This window comes from Lepidochelys olivacea (assembly GCF_965140295.1).
Source record: "Lepidochelys olivacea isolate rLepOli2 genome assembly, chromosome: 8".
Classification (NCBI taxonomy): domain Eukaryota; kingdom Metazoa; phylum Chordata; order Testudines; family Cheloniidae; genus Lepidochelys; species Lepidochelys olivacea.
Window position 1 is genome coordinate 106,079,708 of NC_140418.1, and position 16,390 is coordinate 106,096,097.

Consider the following 16,390-nt stretch of genomic DNA (forward strand, 5'->3'; position numbering starts at 1 on the left):
CTCTGTACGTGTCAGTAAGGATTTTGTCACTGCGTGGGTGCTTGTGTCCGTGTGTGTGTGTCCGTGACACTGTATGTGTGCCGGCCTGCTTGCAGCGATGCACGTGAGTGTGTGGGCGTGGGTGTGCAGGTCTGGATGTGTGCAGGCTTCTGTGGGCATGTGTGTGGAAGGCACACAGGAGTTCCAAGCTCATGTGGGGGCCCAGAAAACACATAGCTGCAGACCCCTCCCTGGTGATGTTTTGAGATTCTCTAATGATCAGAGGTAGTTTCAGTTTCATTTAAATAAACAGTAAGTTTCTAGCCCAGGCCTGGAATAGCAGAGGAGCCCTGACCTGTGGGGACAGAGCTGTGTGTATGGGGGAGGGCCCAGGCAGGGCTGGGGGTGGGCATGCGGGTGGGGATTGAGCCCTGGGAAGGCCAGGCCTGGAATAGCAGGGAGGCTGCAGGCTAGGACGAGACGCATCTAAACAGTAAACATTGGCCATACACCTCAGCGGACCATAGCAAACCGGAAGGGCTGAGGTTCCCCATGTCCCCAAAGTCCTGCCATGTGCTGGGACTGGGAGAGGAGATGCCATCATGCCTCAGCACCTCCACGGCCTCTGACCTCCTCCTTTGATTAACGAGCTGACAATAGCGTATTGATAAGGAATTAACCTTGAGCCCTGGCTGCTTGAGTGTCAATAGACCAGGAGCCAAGTACATGCATTGGATTGGAAATCTGTGTTTAGACTCTCGGTGCCTCTGTGCACGTTGATGCGTGAACCCATGAAGCCAGGGTCTGGGGGCCAAGGGTTAGGGGACGGGACGAATTCCAGTCTGGCGTGATGTGCATGGGAATGAAGTCCTTCTCTCCCATCCCCCCAGCCGTCAGGGAGCTCCACAGACCCTGCCCAGGTACCCCCCCCGCGCCCCCAAGGGGCTGGCTTAAGACATAGGGCTCCTTACCCGCCGGAGGGTAGCCATGTTCTGTGATTATAAAGTAGCTTCTGCCCCGGCAAATCCCCACATGGATACAAGCAAATACAACAGGGCCTGGCTTCACCCACCACTGAAGTGCAGCCACCTCTGAGGGTGAGACACAGCAGCAGGTTAACAGTTGTGTAGAGACGCTGCCCGACATTTCAGAGCAGGCAGTGGTGACTCCTGTTCTCAGCTAGACGTGCAGGGGGATTTAGGAAGGCTGAAGGCAGTGCCTGGGGCATGGGGGATCTCTCGCCTGGGCTGAGCTTCGGGGTCTGCAGTGAGCATGGTCCTCGGGGCTGCCTCACTCTGCAGGGTGTCAGAGGCTGGCTGGGGGTCAGACTTTTGGGTACATCATGTACCCTTTGTAGCTGGTTTCACCCCCTCCCCACTCAGGGGTCAGCAGTATTCCTTATGAAGCGCGAAGTATCTCCCCCATTTTAACCCCACATTCAAAACCTCAGCCCATCAGCCAATAAGAGCGACATGGGGCGCCCTTTGGAGCCAGGCTGTGCTGTCCCTGGATCAGCCAGAGGGGTTGCTGTGGAGTACACTGGACTGAGCTCACCCTGCAGAGCACCAAGGGTGGGCCGGGGAGCTGGTCCTTTTGTCCCATCAGCTCCAGCACAAGCCCTCAGAGGTCCCCCCACAGAAGCCTCCTTCCGGTCCACGGGTGGCGGCGTTGTGTGTGCGTGGGCCGTGTGTCTGCATGGGGGGGGTTTATACGTGGTGTGTGTGCGTGGGTCGTGTGTCTGCATGGGGGGGGTTTATACGTGGTGTGTGTGCGTGGGCCGTGTGTCTGCATGGGGGGGGTTTATACGTGGTGTGTGTGCGTGGGCCGTGTGTCTGCATGGGGGGGGTTTATACGTGGTGTGTGTGCGTGGGCCGTGTGTCTGCATGGGGGGGGTTTATACGTGGTGTGTGTGCGTGGGTCGTGTGTCTGCATGGGGGGGGTTTATACGTGGTGTGTGTGCGTGGGCCGTGTGTCTGCATGGGGGGGGTTTATACGTGGTGTGTGTGCGTGGGCCGTGTGTCTGCATGGGGGGGGTTTATACGTGGTGTGTGTGCGTGGGTCGTGTGTCTGCATGGGGGGGGTTTATACGTGGTGTGTGTGCGTGGGCCGTGTGTCTGCATGGGGGGGTTTATACGTGGTGTGTGGGTGTGGGGGTGTGTACATGCTGGCTGGGGGATGTATGTGTGTGCTGTGCGGGTATATGAGTGCTGAGCTCTGATGGTTGGTTAGTGTTTATAATATGGTGGGGCCTACAGGCCCCCACGGGGGTGGGTCTCTGTCTGCCGGGCCCTGTAGGAAGGGACAACCTCACACAAGCTGCCAGTCGCTGCCTGAGCACCGGGCTGACGAAGGCCTCGCCGTTTACCTCAGTGCGAGACGGGCGCCGGGCCCCATCCAGCCCGTGACTCCACTTGGAGGCTGGTTTGTTTAATTAAGTGTTTTGCCTAATGGGACTGCCTTATTTCCATAACAAACTGGCGGGCTGTCGGCTGCCCAGCTCCCTCATTCATTACTGTTAATTAGATATGGATCCCCCAGAAGGCGGCGCGGGGTGATGGACGAGCCCCCTGACACACACTACTACACATTAGCATTTTCTCAATACATTCAATACATCACTGCCCTCCACTTTTTAAAGATATTTTAAATAAAATATCAGCAGCCCATTGGGGAGAGTCCTGCCCGCAGACGGGCCCCACGGCCCTCCCTTGCCCTGGAAGCAGTTGGCCCCTCAGATTGCCTCCCTTTGCAGCCCTTCTCCTGCCTGCTCTTTTCAGACCTCTCCCCACGCTCCCTTTCTTTCTGATCTCCCCTTCCTGCTTTGGAGTAACTCCCAGCGGGTAAAGCGGCACCTCACTGGGTTCCTCTGGCCACAAGACTCAGGGCCTCACCCCTGGGCCTCACGCCTGCCTTGGAAGGATCCACCTCTATGGGGCAGAGGAGAGCTCAGGCTTGAGACCCCCCTTGATTCTTGCTCTCTGCTGAGGGGTCTCCAAGGGGGACCTCCCTCCCACCAGGAGCTGGACTAAGAACCCATCAACTTGTTTCAGGTGGCAGCACCTTCCAGTGACTGCCGACCCGTGCCAGATGCCAGCAGATGGCCTGGAGGTTTCCCTTGCTCCCTCTGTAATTTCCTCAGGTCACACCGGCCCCTGCCACATCCCGCATCCCACGGGGAAGTGGGGCCTACTCTCTCCAGATAAAAACACAGAGCCATTTATAAGCCCAGACCAGAGGCAAGAAGGAAGGTTGCACCCACAAGCCCAGTGCTACCAGTGAACCCCACCTGATGCCCAGAGCAGCTGACAGGTCAGCCAAGGCAGACAAGTCACTTGATGAACCACTGGAAGAAAGATGGGCAGACACCACAGTGATGGGGCTATTTAGTGTGTTTCTTAAAGCCCCAGCTCCTGGAGTCCTGTGATGATGTGAGAATCTCAGCTTGCTTTTTTTTGAAAAGTGAGTTTCTAACCCTCCTAGTTGTGGGGAAAAGCTTGAAAACATGACACAAATGACACCTCTGCCAACAGCCCAGAAATCAGGCAATAAAGAAAACGACCCAGCATTTATTATTTTATGTGTGTCTCAAACCAATCTCATCAATTTGAGGGGGCCTGGCTCCTGATTTCTGTGTGCTTGGGGGGGGTGGTGGCAATTCTGCAGGAGAACAACCTGTAAAGAATGGACTGGACTCCAGCAGGCTGGCTGGAAGGGCAGGGGAACCTTTCACAATCACGTGAAGTAAAATGCTACTGACAGAGACCAGCAGAGGAGCTAAGGGAGAACAACTCAGAGCCATGATGGCCTTAGCTCTCCTCTGTTGAGTCCCTTCCCCAGTATCCCTTCAAGCCCCCTTGGTTAGCAAAATGGAAAGGATTCGAACTGCCCTAGTCTGCTCCTCAGCTCTCTGGCCGTTTGCTTTTTGCCCAGAGGCCTGGTTTCCCTTCCTGTTTCTAGCCTGCTGCACTGTCTAGTTTGTGCGTGCCAGCCGCATGCTGCTGCAAACACCACAGAGGAAAGTTTGAACAGGCACAAACAATAAAATTAATAAAACCAGTCTATTTTAAATTAAATAAAACGATCCTGAAAATGTGTCTATTCATATTGCACTGGGTGTGTGTCTGCCCTCTACTGGATAGAGTCAGACCAATCATTTGTGTGTCATAAGCCCTGTACTGCAAAGAGCAACTGAAGATTCTCCTTGCCCCCAGGGCCTGTGTTTTTGGAACAGGCCGATCAGCATTCTTGTCCCTGCTGTCTGGGAAGTTCTGAGTGGGCACAGACTTCAGCATAGCCACAGCTGAGACATCCCGGTTGACTATGGGTTTGTGACAATACTGCTCATTCACACTGCAAGTGACAGAAAGCTGCGCCCTTCACATGGCTGGTCAGTGGCCCCTTGTGTGACATGAGTTGAAGGGTCTCAGCCCAGTTCCCAGGTGTCCTCCTCATGCTGTGGCTCCTGTCCCTGCTCCGTGGAGAATGACAGAGCAATCTGGCTAAGGTATTTCATGACCCCCAGTACCATGGCCTCTGAGCACATTTACCCTCACACCCCTCTGAGAGGCAGGCCAGGGCTGCTAGCCCCTTCGGACAGATGGGGACCTGAGGCACCGAGAGGCTAAGTGACCACCCCAAGGTCACACAGAGCGTCTGTGACTGAGCAGGGAATTGACCCCCAGAGCCCCTGAGTCCCAGGTTGGTGCCCTACCCCCTGGGCTACCCTGGGCATTTCCAGGCTTTCCGTCCAGCTCCTCTGAACACTCCCCACACTCAGTTACGGAGCACCGCGTTCTCTGCTCCCAGGTCTGGACCTACCCAGCCAGCTTGTTCTGCCACTGCCTCTTCTTCCCAAGGACACAGCCCGGCGACCATACCCTCACCTGCGCAGTCACGGCTCCCCTCTGCCCCTCCATTACGCCTGCCAGACAGGGCTGGGCAGGTGCTTGGCAAACAGCGAGGCAATGCCACGGCTCCCCTCTGAGGTGGGTTTTGCAGCAGGGGAAGTCGAGGCACAGAGTGGTTAAAGTGACTTGCTCAAGGGCACCCAGCAAGTCAGTGTCAGGGCTGGGAATAGAACCCAGGAGTCCCAGCTTCCACTCCCTCTTGCCCTCCTGGAGCCGGGAACAGGACCCAGGAGTCCTGCTTCCCAATCCCACGCTACACTAACCACTGGATCTCACAGAGAGCCCCCACCTGTCAGGTGAGGAACATGCACATTCAGGGCTTGACTCCTGGTGTGAACAGAGCCTCCAGCCAGCAGCCAACTCCCCCACTAGGCGAGGGAGCCAGGGACGGGGAGGTGAAGCCGGATCCCAGCGTGGGGGGCAGCGCTGTGCCTACTGGCTGGCATAGCCTAGGCCAGGGCGGAGCTCGGCCTCTGGCTTTCCCCCAGCTGCCGTGGCCCAGACCGGGGCTGCGTCAGCGGCAGCCGGGAACAGGGCGAGTGCTGGGGGGGGCTCGATCGACCCGTCTGCCCAATGTTTGTAAACTAGCAATTCTGGCGCCACCTGCATCCGCCCAAGTCAGCAGAGCCGGTGACCTCCAGCCCCTGCGGCCCAGCCTGCTCCCCACGGCCCTGGCACTTAGCCCCGGGGCGGGGGGTAACTCTACACCAGGACCTGCGGGCTCCTAATGCAGGCGTATAGATCTGTTTGGGCTGCCCCCTGCCGCCCCCCTCCCCCCGCTGGGCGCGGGGAAAAATGACAAAATAATGCAGCTGCTCTGACTTCATTACCAGGGCGTTTAACGAACCTGACGCCCCATCCTTTGCTCTCCCCGGGCCGTATCGATGGGGTCAAAGGGCAGCCGGGACACGCACATGCTGGTCAATGATAATTGGGTTCTGGGCTCTCGGCTGGGAGCGGGACTCATGAGGGAGCCAACGCAGCGCTGCTTGCTGTGGTGTGCAGCCAGTGACGGCGCGGCGAGGCTGGCCAGGCCGGGCGCCCACGCCTGGGGGGTGGATGGTGCCGGCTGGGCCGTGGTCAGGACAGGGACTCGCCCACGCCAGAGGACAAAGGCTACTGGCTGGAGCGAGGGCCAGCAGCGATGCTGCATTAGCAGCTGGATTCCTCCAGGCTGGGAGGTGCCACCCCACGTCCATCGTCCCCCGCGGGATCCCCGGTGCTTCCACCCGCATTGCCAGCCTCGCTGACCCCCTCACAGTGCCCCGTGCCCATGGCGCGAGGGACGAGCCGGCTCAGAGGAAGGAATGAGGTGTCAGGCTGAGAAGCAAGGGGGAGCCGATTGCCCTGCTGGGGCTCACGCTGACTGGGGACCGCACTCCTCAGGGCCGCGGGGACTCCTGCAAACTGAACGCTGCCGTGCTGCCGGGGATTGAGCACATGGGTTGTGGCTGCCATCTTCAGGTGCCCAGCTACCCCTCCCCACTGGGACCTGGGTTACTCACCTCCCTCTGATCCCACCCTGTGGGGTGCCTACCTCCCCCTGCTGGGACTATTGGGTTCACCTCCCTCTGATCCCGCCCCCTCCCTGGGATGCCCCCCCCACTGGGACATGGGGTGCTCACCTCTCTCCAATCCCACCTGTGGGGTGCCCCCCACCAACTGGGACTTGGGGTGCCCCACCAACTGGGACTTGGGGTGCCCACCTCCCTCCAATCCCTCCCTCGGGGTGCCCACCTCTCCTGTCCTGGATGCTCCTGAAGACTCAGCCGGTTGGCTCAGTCGCACTTAGGTCTGCCTTCGCTGCTAGGTGTCACCCTAGATCCAGCCCCACCCGCTCCTGGGAACAGGTCCCTGTGTGTGTGGGCGCACTGGGACCCCCCCAACACACACACACACACGGTGGTGCAGGCTGGCATGGCTCCAGCAGGGGGTGCCCCCCCCCCCAGTGCAGGCTGAATCTGGCCAGGTCACGCGATGCCACAGGTCAGAGGTTCAAGTCCAAGTGAGAGAGGTTTCCTCAGCAGCTGGTTTACTAGCTCCAGTGCCCAACGGATTGGGGGTGCCCCCCCGGGCGTCTCGGAGCTAATGGGCCCGAGGGAGAGCACGGCACCCCCCTTGGGTGTCTCAGAGCGTTGAGCGTCTTCCCTGGAGTCAGAGTGAGAATGTTTTCAGCCAGACGCGTCGCTCAGAGCAGGGATCAGTCGCAGGGCTGGGACCCCAGGAGCCATGACAGGGCAGAGGTCACGCCAAGCCCTTTCCTGCCCAGCCCCAGTTAGCAGTTCCTGGCCCTTTGTCTGGTTGGAGGCCTCGCCGGTGTGGCTCCTGTTCATCGACTGGAAAATCCGGACTCCAGGCATCCGTTCCAGTGACAATGCTCTGCCTCACCACAACCCTCCCCTGCTCAGTGCAATGCCAGGCTTGCCTCCTAGCTAGCGGCTCGCTGCTCACCGTCGCCCTCTGGGGGCCAGTCCCGCCTGGGGCAGAAACGCCTCCCTGCAGACACGTCTTGCTCCTTTCGCTGCATGTCAGTGGCATGGGTGGGTCTGTCGCCCAGGGCCGCGTGCAGCGCCGAGGAGGGCTGCCAGCGACGCCTAGAGCCAGGGCTCATTGTCTAGTGGCAAGTCTGGCTGAGAACATTAGCAGGCCTGAGAGCCACTTCCAGCCACCCTGGGCTAGTGAGATGGTCGTTGTAATGGGGGGGGGCTGCAGAGGCGTGCCTGGGACCTCCTGGGTACTGGCACAGAGGGGAAGGGGAAGGGGAAGGGATAGGGATAGGGATTGGGATTTATTTTCTAGGCTTTCGGTTATGCTGCTCTTCCTGCAGCTGTGCAGTATGTCCCAAGCGGCCTATGGGCTGGCATTGCTACTCCCCTGTCCCGCCCTTCTCCCCCTGGCAACTTCCCTTGCCCCCAACCCTGGCCATCCCTCCTCCGCTCCCCCCTCCCCCCACGTCCTGGGGTGTTGTGTCATATCAGCAACTGCTCCAGGGACAGCAGCTAAAGCCACCATCACGCTGGCCTTAGTAACTCAGCGTGGTCATTGCAGGGGACTGGGAGGCAGGACTCCTGGGTTCTTTCCCAAGCTTGCCGGGACGGGGGCGGGGAGGGCTGCTGTCTGCAATCAGTGCGGGGACTCAGCGCTCTAATCCTGACTCTGACACAGACCCCCTCCCTCTCTGTGCCTCAGTTTCTCTGCCAATAAAGGACACAGACAGGGCAGATGGATTCTCTGCAGTTTCTACCGGAGACGGGACTGGCTCAGTCTTGCTGGGCTCCGAGCAGTTACTGAGCGAGATGTGCCAAATTCTGGGGCGGACGTCCCTCTCCCCAAGCCACTGAAAGGCGACATGAAAGCGCCGAACATGCCTAAGACAAATAACAACGCAACAGCCGCCCCCCCCCCCCCGCTTGCTTCTGTGCCATTGTCAGTAACACCCGCTCCCGCCAGCAGGTGTCAGCAACCCCCCAGCCAGAACCCCCTGCCCCCGGCAGTCGCCCTGCGCCCTCCCTCCCCCCGCAGTGCAGCCCGCCCCCGTGCGCATCGAGGGGGCACCCAGGCGCCTCCTCCCGCCCCACAGCATGCTCTGGTCCTCGAGCGCACATGGGCGAAAGTGGGGTCCCGCTGCTCAGGGAGGAGTCCGGACTCCTGGGTTCCGTTCCCCAGCCGGCCACTTGCCTGTCCCGCTTCGCGCGTAAGCTCCTTGGGGGCAAGGCTCGGCTTCGTGTTCTGTTTGTACAGCGCCGAGGCCCCGGGGGGCTCCGAGCCCCTACCCTGCTACGGGCAGCCAGCGCTGTGCTGGCCACGCACCAGACCCACCCAGGGACTTGTGGCTCCGTGCCCCCAGCTGTGAAATGGGGACAATGAGCCCCACACATCTCTCGGCAGCGAGCGGTGAAGAGTCTTCCCGGTTTACACGGTGCTTCGGGACCCCGCCACGGCCAGCGAGTGCGAATTCTCCAAGCGGGCGCCGGCCCAGGGGAACGCCGTCTCCGCTCGCCCTGCGGTCGGTTCTCCAGCCCGCTGGGACGGGGAGGAAAAGAGCCGCAGGGCTCCCGCTCGGCTCGGCGCCCGGCTCATCGCGCCCGCGGAGCTGGAGCCGCCGGCCACGCCAGGGCGTGGGAGCCGGGGGCGCTGCTCAGCCGCGGGCCTCCCCGGCTCCGCCAGAGGTTCCCCGCGCACCGGGGGCAGCAGCGGCTGGCAGGGCCTGGCGGGGACTTTCCACGCGCTTTCTCGGGGCGACGCCCCCCCCGCCGGGCTCTATCGCCCACTCCCCTGGCTCTATCGCCCCCCCCCGCCGCCGGGCTCTATCGCCCCCCCCGCCGGGCTCTATGCCCCCCCCGCCGGGCTCTATCGCCCACCCCCCTGGCTCTATCGCCCCCCCCCCGCCGCTGGGCTCTATCGCCCACTCCCCTGGCTCTATCGCCCCCCCCCCCGCCGGGCTCTATCGCCCCCCCCCGCCGGGCTCTATGGCCCCCCCCGCCGCTGGGCTCTATCGCCCACCCCCCTGGCTCTATCGCCCCCCCCGCCGCTGGGCTCTATCGCCCACCCCCCTGGCTTTATCGCCCCCCCCGCCGGGCTCTATGCCCCCCCCCCGCCGGGCTCTATCGCCCACCCCCCTGGCTCTATCGCCCCCCCCGCCGCTGGGCTCTATCGCCCACCCCCCTGGCTTTATCGCCCCCCCCCGCCGGGCTCTATCGCCCCCCCCCCGCCGCTGGGCTCTATCGCCCCCCCCGCCGCTGGGCTCTATCGCCCACCCCCCTGGCTCTATGGCCCCCCCCGCCGGGCTCTATGGCCCCCCCCGCCGCTGGGCTCTATCGCCCACCCCCCTGGCTCTATCGCCCCCCCCCCCCGCCGGGCTCTATCGCCCCCGCGTGCGAACGGCTGGTCCTGAGGCCTGAGCAGCGGCCCGGGGCGTGTGTCCAGCCCAGCCCCGCCCGCGGCCCGGTCTGTCCGCCCGCTGCTGCCCCAGGCCCCGCCTCAGCGCTCCCTCGGGCCGGGCACAGACCTCAGCTGCTCTGCGGGTCCGGCCTGCCGCGCCCCGGTCATTACAGGGCACCTGCCGTGCCCCGGTCGTTACGGCGAGCGCGGTGGGACGCGGCGGGAAGGGGGCAGCCCTTTGGGTGCCCTCCAGGCTGCTCCTTAGCGCAGGAAATCGGGCCGGGCCAAGCGTCAGCGCCCAGGTGCCGCGGGGGCTCAGGACCAGGAGGAAACCGCAGCTGCCTGGATGTGGGGTCGGGAGCCGGGGGGGCTCCAGCTCCTTGGGGGAACTGTAGGGAGGGGGCTGCTGTTCCCAGGGGAGAGACCCGGCCCTCGCCTCCCTTTGAGTCCAATGGGAGCCTCCGATGGAGGCGGCCTGGCCCAGCTTAGCGGGGAGGGATAGCTCGGGGGGGTTGAGCCTTGGCCTGCTAAACCCAGGACTGTGCGTTCAATCCCTGAGGGGGCCGTTTAGGGATCTGGGGCAAGAATTGGGGTTTGGCCCTGCTTTGAGCAGGGGGTGGGACTAGATACCTCCTGAGGTCTCTTCCAGCCCTGAGATTCTAGCGCGAGTCAGGACAGCTGGGTTTTATGCCCTACGCTCTCCTGCAGCGTGACCTGGGGCAAATCCCCTCCCTTTCCCACTTTGTGTCTGTTTAAACTGGAAGCTCTTTGGGGCAGGGACTGTCTCCTGGGGCCCTGATCTGAGTTGGGGCGGCAACTGCCGTGTTCCTAAAGGCACAGAGCACACCACGAGGCGGCTGAGCCAGCTCCGGGACTTGCCTTTGCTTAGGACCGGGCTAGTGTAATGCGGCTGGAAGCTCAGTTCTGCGGTGTCTCTGGACGAGCCGAAAGCCAGAGTGGCTTCTCGCTGCACCGAGCGCCCCTTGTGTGGTGACGTCCCAGCACAGGGCATGGTATCAAAGGGAAACCCTGTTACCCTGCCTGGGAAATGCTGGGCCCTACTAACAGGACTCACGTTAACCTGCGTTAGGCCAAGCACCCCCTCCCCCGGCTCGCTCTCTGTATTGATCAGGCTCGCAAAGGTGCTCCGGCCACGCAGCATGGCACTAGGATCCATACCGCCGCTTGGCTCGTTCACCTCCCTAGTAGCAACAAATAAATAAATAAAGGAGCAGCTTGGAAGGCTGAGGCAATTAGGAGTTTTAAAATCTTGTTTACTTGCAAAATAAAGTGCCCAGTTCATTGCTTGCCACGGGAGACGCGTCGCCCCTTCACTACTTATGTCTGGGGTGGGAGCGCCGGCCATATTTATGATCTGGCTAGTCAGCGGCTGGGTTTTAGATCGGTGTGTGAGGATCCTGGTAGCGGCTTCCTGCCTGCACGAGACGGGAATGAGAACGTGGCGGTTGTGCGATAGGCCATTGCAGGGTTCCTTCACGGGGCAGGGCCCAGGCAGACGCAGGTACGGCTCTACGGTCTCCTGCTGACACCAGCCTGGGCACAGTGGCTGACAGGCCCTGCTAGGGTGCATGTCCCTGCCACCGGAGGGCAGGGCACCTGCCAACTGTGCCAAGCACGTCTCTTCTTGCAGGACGGCGCAGCGTACACTCTCCTGGAGAATGGGCTCCAAAGGGGAAGCAGTTCAGCTCCCACTTCACCTGGTCTTGTATGTCGTAACAGGTGCTCAGAGGCAATGGTGATGGGCACCCTAGAAATGCAAATAGATAGCCAGCTCGTCTGCACGTCAGCAAAGGTGGCTGCCCCGTGTCTCCTGGGGCTCTGGTCCTTGCACTGACTCCTCACCAAACGTAGAGTTCCAGCCCATGGTCCCGGTTATTCCACCGCCACGGCATTCTAGCAGAGCAGTGTTCCACCAGGATGGTGACACTGGCAACCAGGATTGGGGCGACAGGAGCGTCAAGCTGGGGGGGTTGACTTTGGAACTCACTGCCACAAGAGAGAAGTGACCACAGGCCTCACTGCATGCAGAACAAGCCGTAAAACTCAGCTCTGAGACCTAGCTTCCCCTGAATAAGATCTATGTACACACAGCATGGATGCTAATCTGTCAGAGCTCTGTGACCCTACGAGCATCCCAGTGCCAGAAGGCAAGGGGCTCCCTGGTACCTAGCAATGCAGCTGACCTCACCAGCTCAGTGTAACCCAGCTCCCTGGTGTATGTAAAAGGTGCCATGTAAGGTATCATATGTGAACTGGTAACACTGGGCATTAATATTACATGGCATATGTACAGATGACGTATAAAATTATAAAGATGTATGTCGGGTACTAGCCCATAGGGGAAACCGGGGGGTGGGAGGGCCCCTCACCTTCTGAACAGGGGGTCCCGGTGGCTACAGTCCATAAAGCTGGTCCGTGGAGCCCAGTATCTATAGCCTTGGGCAGCATTGCCCAATATTCCCAGTATGGGACAGTTGAACCTAATCTCGTGGGTGGTCACCCCACACTGTAATAGATGTGGGAAGTGTGGGAAGGGGTAGGGGGACCTGGGCCTCCCTACTCCATCAGGTCCCGACCCAGGGCCCTGTAAACCTGATTTCAGGTTCCAGTTCCAATCTCATTAAACACGTTCCCTGGGCTGCTTCTGACCGGGCACTCCAGCTCCGGCAGTTCCTCTTGGGGTGGCGACTGCCAGTCTCCCTCTGGCCCCGTGGGCTCCCGCTGTAGACGTGGTCTGCTCAGGCTCTGCAGTTGGGGGCTCTGGCAGTTTCCTGGCAGGGGCTGGTACTGTGTGTCCGCTCTTCTCCCCAGTCAGCGCAGACTCACCTGACCTGCATCCTTTTATACCCTGCTTCCAGCTGGAGCATGGCTAGCAGGGGTGGGGGGCATGGCCTCCTGAGCCCACAGCCAGGGCGTAACCCTTGCTGACCCAGTGCGGGGTTGATACACCCTGTCACAATGTTCCAGAAATATGTTCTTAAACAATGTGTTTGGCAGGTAGGGCTTAAAGCAACCCCTAGACAACCTGCTTGAATGTGTCTCCAGTGTAAACAGAGCAAGGAGAGACAATGGAAGTACATGTACATAAAACGTGGAACGAGCAAGTGGAGGGAGACAGCTACCTAACCATCACAAACCAGGGCGGAGCCTGCCAAAATTAACATGGTGGCAGCTCCCTGATGGCCACAGCAAGCTGAGCCCACCCCGGCTGCCTGACTCTGAAAACAAAAAGAAACACGGAGGCTACCAGCAGCCAGCGAAAGCAACTTTGGCAGCCTTCAGCTGCGGTGCCAACGAAGCCCAGCGCGTCGGGCTCTGTGCTGGAGCCTGGCGAAGGCCTGACCAGCCATGCTGGAAGAACGACTGTGGGGAGAAAACGACACTGAACCAACCGCTCGAGTTTATGAAGTCCAGTTTTTGGCTTTGCCACGTATTTCTCCTTTTGTTTGAAAGCATTTCGCTCCCCACTCTTTCTGCCTGGGATCCCTTAAACAGCTATTGTGAATACACTGAATCTTGTGCTATCGCACACCAATCTCAGAGCACTGTCAAACTGATGTGTAAACTCCCCAGCCAAACTCACAGGCTGGGGCCGTGTGCTGGCTCTTTAAAGGACCAGTGACCTCCATAAGGAGTTGAGAGTGCTACCGTGAGGCGGGCTGAGTACGTTGAGGAGCTGATTTTGGGGAGACTCAGGACTGGGAGGTGCTGGGGCCAGGGCGAGGTCATGGCGCCATGAGCAGGCTTCTGGGGCCAGGGCACTGAGCCAACCCCACACAGCACAGATGCACCCAGGGTTACAGGGCAGGTGGCGACAGACCCCCTTTCCTGCCTGGATGAACCCCCAAAGCGTCACAATGGCCTCCCACAGGCAGAGCAGACAGAGCATGAGCGACTGTTGTTATTGCTCGACAAACACCTCAATGCCCTGGGGATGGGCGGTTTAAGGCCCTCACTTGGCTGCTAAACCCCATGCCCTGTACTCCAAAGGGGACCCTGGCGTGGCCCTTTCTCTTTGAGGGCCGACACCGTCAATGCTCGCTCGCATCCAGTGAAACATACACAGCCGCAAACCGATTCTCTCTCCCTCTCAGGTATCTTGGAAATCCCCTGCCATGCAGTGGCCAGGCAGCATGGCCGGCACCAGCCCCAAAGCCCACGACAGCAGTGGCCGTATTTAGGAACCGGACCACGCTTACCTGACCTTGGTCTTGGCTCATTCTTGCTTGGTGCTGAGATGCTGGCTCTGATATGGGCAGCAATGTCTCTGTTCCCTGCGATGCTGATGTCTGGGGCCAGTGTTCTGGCTTTTGAATCTAGGTCCATGAATGGACATGAGAACGTGTGGAGTGGGCCCTATATATGTCTGACGTGGCCTCCGTCCTGCTCACATCCTACGGGCCTGATCCTGTGAGGTGCTGAGGTGGCTCTTGAGGGCACCCAGCATTTAACGCGCTCCCCAAGTGTTTGCAAAGTTAACCCAGTCAGCCTCCCGTCAGCACAGCCATGTTGAAAACACGTGTTTCTCTCCCCCTTATTCTTTCCAACATGTAGTTTAATAGCAATAATGAGTAGTCTAGCCTGGCTGTGTCACCACTGCCCTCTACTGCCTGGAATCAGAACTGATTGATTCTGTGTGTCCTATGCCCCATACTGCTACCAGTTCACAGTGCCGTGTCTTCAGTCTGCCTGCGAGGCGGGGCCTCTGCTGCTGGCTCTGACATGCTGTCACCACTATTGCTGTGATGTTGCTGGTGACCATAAGGTGCTGCAGGGAGACTGGTGAAGTCTAGGTTACACTTCATGTTGTTACTACACAAGCCGTGCAAGGGGCTGAGCGAATGTTATGCCAAGACTCCTCACCATTAGGTTTCTAAGCATTTGCATCCATAACCCTAACAGTCAACTTGGTTTTCTAATATGCCATTTTTTGGTCATGTTCTCTGTACTCTGTCATGTTGCCCCAGGCCAGTGGCTTCAAGCAACCCTACAATAACAAACCAGCATGTGCCGCTCTGTGTTGGTGAGCGATCAGCCACTCAAACCAGGGGCAGGGTGGGAGCGATCTTCGGCATGGCAAAATCCCAGCTTCAGGGGGGGTATTATTAACAGTGTGAAATTTACTAATGTGATTTAATTCCCTCGCTAACAGCCTTTCAGCATGTGGAGAAATGACAGGGTTCAGGCCTGCGTGTTCTCTCTTTGGCAGGCTGAGTCCTTCCTGCTCGTGTCCCCCCCGTCCCCAATCGCTCCTAACTAACCAACAAGGCAGCTTTATTTTCTCTCTCCTTTTGTTCCTTGCATAGTGACATAAGTCTCCCCATGACATGGGGCCATTCTTCATCCCCACAGGACATGATTGATCTCGGCCGATTACCATTTTCCATTTATCTGCACAGGAGTTAACCTCGTTTTCTTGGTAACCGCATTAGACATTTCATGAATCCTGACTTCTCGGGGAGTTTCTGGGAACGGGTGGGGAGCACAGGGAGGGATTAGATTCCAGGCGAAGGGGGCAGGGAGGAAGAGAGCTAATTGGCAGGAATTGACAACAGGATGAAAGGATCAGATTGGTGCCATGGCAGCTCTTCCCAGAAACCACCCCGCTGAGAAATCCTATGTTCACATTAGCTGCCTCCCAGCACCGCCCCTGCAGTTCTGGGCTAGGGGGACCACATGCCCACCCTGCCTCTGCCAGCCTTTCGCTCCCAGGTTAGAAGGCGGGTGACAGCCCAGAATGCAGGGTTCTGTCTTCCTGATGAGCGGTAACAATCCTGCGACGTTTTAAACCACATTCCATTGGCAACCGTTTAGTCCCTGCGCTTTGGTGTTGCGGCCCCAGAGTGGGCGTGGACCCCCAGCACCATTGGCACCAAACCCAGAGAACCGGGCGCTAGCCTGGTACTCCTGAGACCTGGGTGCGGCACCCTATTGGGCCACAGGTGCTGGGTACGTCGCTTAGGCTCACAAACGCCTGCTGATTTCAATGGAACGGGGAAGCTGGCCTCTTCTCCCTGTGCCTCATTCCCCAGCTATACCCCAGGGAGAAGAGCTGTGTTCTTACTCCAGGAATGTGCTGAGGATAAATGCGTTAGAGCACGCAAGGCACTCAGATATTACAGTAATGAGGCTACATAAATACCTTAGGTAGCCCTCTATAGCGTGAGCTAAAAGGAGCACGCTATCTGCTAGCACTAGTAGGCCATCACCCCTGCATGAGGTATCTACTGGAAAGGGGACACAGTGCACGTTACAAGTGTGATCTATTTGCAACCCACCCAAAAAATGACAGCTGGTTTGTGGTTAAAGTACAATTCTGTCTCAAGCCAGCCTGGCCACCTGGGGATCAGGTCATTCATATGCATACAGAATTCCGAGCCCCTCCGGGGCCATGATCCAGGTTTATCACAAAATGTCGTGGCCTCAGGCTGGCGCATGAGCGCCGGAAAATGAGGCCGGCTCATCCACGTTTCAGTGTTTGCTTTTTGGCACCTCACTCAAAGGTCATATCTGAAACTTTTCAGTGGTGATAATAAAAGCGTTGAGAAAAGTCTGAGATGGCTCAGGAGAAAGGGACAGGTCTCACGGGAGATGCTGTCTAA